A 4870-nucleotide genomic window follows, 5' to 3' on the forward strand; every position below is an offset into this window, starting at 1 on the left:
TTCAGCAAATTTAGCAACCATTCCTTCAGTCCCTTCATCAAAGTCATTTCTATTAATTGTAAAATGTTGAGGCCCCATCACAGATCCATGTGGCACACCACTCCTTACACCTTGCCAACCAGAAAATGACCCATTTTTATGCCTACTCTGTTTCCTGTTAGCTAGCCAATCTTCTGTCCATGCCAATATGTTACCCCCTGCACCATGAGCTTTTATTTTCTGTAATAACCTTTGATGTGGCACCTTATCAAATGCCTTCTGGAATCTAAGTGCAATACATCCATTGCTTCCCCTTTATCCACGGCACATGTAACTCCCACAAAGAACTCCAATAAATTGGTAAAACATGATTTCCCTTTCACAAAACCATATTGACTCTGCCTGATTACCTTCAATTTTTCTAAATGCCCTTTAAATGTCTTTAATAGCTTCTAACATTTTCCCTAAGAGAGATGTTGAGCTAACTGGCCTGCAGTTTCCTGCTTTCTGTCTCCTTCCCTTTTTGAATAAGGGAGTTATATTCACTATTTTCCAATCTAACAGAACTTTCCCCGAATCTAGGGTATTTTGGAAAATTAAAACTAACGCATCAACTATCTCAGTAGCCATTTCTTTTAAGACCCTTGGATGAAGTCCATCAGGACCCGGGGACTTGTCAGCCCACAGCTCCTACAATTTGTTCAATATCACTTGCCTGGTGATTGTAATTTTCTTGATTTCCTCTCTCCCTTCCATTTCTGACTTACGGCTAATACTGGGATGTTATTTGTATCTTCAATAGTGAAGATCGATGCAAAATATCTGTTCAATTCATCTGCCATCTCCTTATCCATGATTAATTCCCCAGACTCACTTTTTATAGGACCAACATTCACTTTATTAACTCTTTTTAAAATATCTATAGAAACTCTTACTATCTGTCTTTATATTTCGAGCTAGCTTTCTCTTGTCCTCTAATTTAACCTTCCTTATCAACCTTTTAGTCATTCTTTGAACAGTATATAAAAAACGGCAATCTTCTGACCTGTCTCCCATCTTTGTGTAATTGTAAGCTTTTTCTTTAAGTTTGATACTATATTTAACTGTTTTAGTTAAATATGGTTGGTGGGTCCCACCTTCAGAATTTTTCTTTCTCGTTGAAATGTATCTTTTCTGTGCATTCTGAAATATCCCCTTTAACGTCTGTCACTGCATCTCAATTGACTTATCCCTTAACCTGATATGCCAGTTCACTTTAGCTAGCTCTGCTTTCATGCTCTCATAATTGCCCTATTTAAGTTTAAAATACTGGTCTTGGACCCACTCTTCCCTCCCTCAACCTGAATGTAAAATTCATTCATATTATGATCGCTGCTACCTGGGGGTGCCTTAACTATGAGGTCATTAATTAATCCTATCACATTGCACAATGCCAGGTCTAGTATAGCCTGCTCTCTGGTTGGCTCCAGAATGTATTGTTCCAAGAAATTATCCCAAAAACATTCTGTGTACTCCTCTCCGAAGCTACCTCTGCCCATCCGATTTTTCCAGTCTGTCTGTAGGTTAAAATCCCCCATAATTATTACTGTACCTTTCTGACAAGCTGCCATTATGTTTTTCCTTTATACCCTGTCCTACAGTGTGGTTACTGTTAGGTGGCCTGTACCCCACTTCCAAAAGTGATTTCTTGCCTTTTATGATTTCTCATTTCTACCCAAACTGCGTTACTTCTACATCCTGGTATCCTCAACTTAGGTCGTCCCTCTCTATTGCGCTAATAGCATCATTAATTAACAGAGCTACCCCTCCATCTTTTCCTAGCTTCCTATCCTTCCTAAATGCCATGTACCCTTCAATATTCAGGTCCTAATCTATGTTGTCCTGCTGCCATGTCTCTGTAATGGCTAACAGATCATACTGATTTATTTCTATTTGCGCTCTCAGTTCATCTGTTTTGTTTTGTTTCGAATTGTACATGCATTCGGATGCGGAGCCTTTAGTTGTGTCCTTTTATTGTTTTTGTGACCTGTAGCCTTATCTGTTGATTTACTCTTAGATTTGTATGCTCTGTCCTTCCTGTCACAGTCTGTTTATCATTTCCAATATTCATACCATTCTCTCTTGCCTTGTCTCTACTCTTTGATTTACCATTGTCTTCCCAAAGTTGATCCCTTGCCCCTGCTATTCCGTTTAACGCCCTCTCTACCTCCCTAGTTATGTGGCTAGTTTTGTCAAGGGATACGGAGATAGTGGGGAAAAATAGTGTAGAGGTAGTTGATCAGCCACGATCTGTTTGAATGGCGGAGCAGGTGCGATGGGCCGATTGGCCTCCTGCCCCTATTTCCTATGATCCTACGAATCTCAATAATGTACGTCAGATGTTAGACCGAGCTACACATTACATAGCAGTCAAAAAGTCCCACAAAGATTAAGACTGAAAGATAAAGTATCAATTCCATTACTACAAAGTGAAGGACTTGGAGCTTGCATAGCAGCCCATGCATAAGATTGAAAGTTAACTTTTCATTCACAATCGTTTTCACAGAGCTAAATATTGAATACCAATCCACAACTCACAATGTACAGCTATAAAATAGAGAGAGAGAGACAGAGAGATCACTCAGACAGCAGGAAGCAGCGTGAGTGGAGCAGACAGGAGCCCAGGCCATCGGAGTTTGAAAACAAAGTGAACTGTGACATAACAGGAAAGCTGCAAGGTGATTGGTTGTGAGTAACTGCTGTTAGGGATTATCAATAAATAGTTAATACACCACCGTTCGGGTGGGTGCATAAATAGTTGGGTTATAGCGTCTCAACTCTGGCAGACTAAAAAAAAACAGTATAAATTCAATATTCATAATAATGAACAAGTGAGTAGCTGAGTATTATTTTTTGAGTAAGGTTTATTTTAACTGGTGAACTGTATTGATTTTTAGTAGGATTTATCAGTACTGGTAAGGTTTTATTAATAATTCTAAGGTGTTGTAGTATTGGTAAGGTTTTTTTTAAGCAGTAGCAAAGGGTCAACTAATAAATAAATGAATGGTAGGGGTGCTTCAGCTTCGAGAGTGCACCTCCTGTGCTATGTGGGAGCTCCAGGATCCTTCCCGTATCCTGGAGAACCATTTGTGCAGGAAGTGTGGTCAATTGCGGCAGCTTGAGCTCTGGGTTTTGGAACTTATGCAGCAGCTGGCGACACTGCGGTTCACTTGAAAGGATGAGAGCTGCATGGATAGCATGTTCATAGATGTAGTCAGCCCACAGCTTAACAGTAAGCAGGGAGAGAGGGAATGGGTGACCACCAAGCAGTCAAAAAGAATCAGGCAGGTACTGCAGGACACTGAGTGCATCTCACTCTCCAACTGGTATTCAGTTCTGAATATGGAGGACAATGATGCTTCCCTGGGGAGAGCAGTCAGAACCAAGTCCATGGCACCATGGGTGGCTCAGCTGTAAAGGGGAGTACAGGGAAGACTGGAAAAGCCATAGTGATAGGCGACTCAATAGTCAAGGAAAAATGAGGCATTCCTGTGGCCGCAGATGTGAATCCAGGAATGGAGTGTTGCCTTCCTGGTGCCAGGGTCAAGGATGTCATTGAGCATCTACAGAGCATCCTGAAGGGGGAGGATGAACAGCCAGCAGTTGTGGTCCACATTGGACCCATCGACATAGTTAGAAAGAAGGATGTTGTCCTGCAGTCAGAACTTAGGCAGCTCGGTAAGAAATCAGCAAACTTGCCATCAAAAGTAGTAATCTCCAGATTATTCCCAGTGCCACGTGCAAATGAGTACAGGAATAGAAGGGTAACACAGATGAATGTGTGGCTGGAAAGATGGTGCAGGAGGGAGGGCTTCAGATTCTTGGGACAGATCGGATGGGTTGCACCTGAACAGAGCTGGGACTGAGTTCCTTGCGGGACATTTTGTCAGTGCTGTTGGAGAGGGTTTAAACTAGTTTGGCAGGGGGATGGGGACCTGAGGGTAGACTCAGATGGGACAAAAGCTGAAATGAAAATGGAAGGCAGAAAATTAATGTCTGGAAGACAGAGGAAACAAAGGTTAGAAAATTAAAAAAAAAAAGTTTGGCAGTGCTCAAGGGTATCTATTTTAATGCAAGGAGTAGAGCAAATAAAGCAGATGAGCTGAAGGCACGGAGAGACACATGGCAGTATGATATCATAGCTATTACAGAAACATGGCTTAAGGAGGGACAGGAATAGCAGCTCAATGTTCCTGTTTACAGGGTTTTCAGACGCGATAGGGAGGGGGATAAGAAAGGAGGGGGAGTGGCAATTTTGGCCAAAGAAACTATTACAGCTGTGAGGAGGGATGATATGTTGTAAGGTTTATCAGATGAGACTATATGGATCGAGCTAAGGAACAAAAAAAGTGGCAATCATAGTACACTGAGTGTACTATGGACCCCCAAACAGTCAGTGGGAGATAGAACAGCAGATATGTAGGCAAATCTCTGAGAAGTGCAAGAACAATAGAGCAGTAATAGTAGGGGATTTGAGTTTTGCGCAGTGGCAATATCGTAGCTAATGAGGTTTAACCGAAGCGTGATTATGGGGAAGCTTTGAGTAAAATGGCTATAACCAATTTTCGAGCTTCGGGCCAGGGAGTGCGCAACACAGTTCGGGTGTTCGTGACGGACAAGGAAGGAGAAGCACCGGTCGATCGCACCTTCTTCATCAAGAAAATTCTCTTCGATTGCTGCGGATTTCAAGCGACGGACGTCTTCTGCCTGCAGGATTTCCCCAGCAGTGGATACTTCGAAGTGACGTTCCGGAACGTGGCGGGATGCATCAAGTTCCTGAAGGCGTTCAAGGAGAAAGGGGACCGGGCTCCACTGTCGATCCTCACAGCGGAGCCGCTCTTCACGCTTCCGT

At 42.5% G+C, this 4870-nt stretch overlaps 1 pseudogene; it reads left to right on the forward strand.

Annotated features, from left to right (window-relative positions):
• The first annotated feature begins 4493 nt into the window (after positions 1 to 4493).
• Positions 4494 to 4550, forward strand: LOC137363477 (U4 spliceosomal RNA; annotated as a pseudogene).
• The last annotated feature ends 320 nt before the right edge of the window (positions 4551 to 4870 follow it).

Source organism: Heterodontus francisci, unplaced genomic scaffold, assembly GCF_036365525.1.
Source record: "Heterodontus francisci isolate sHetFra1 unplaced genomic scaffold, sHetFra1.hap1 HAP1_SCAFFOLD_61, whole genome shotgun sequence".
Classification (NCBI taxonomy): Eukaryota; Metazoa; Chordata; class Chondrichthyes; order Heterodontiformes; family Heterodontidae; genus Heterodontus; species Heterodontus francisci.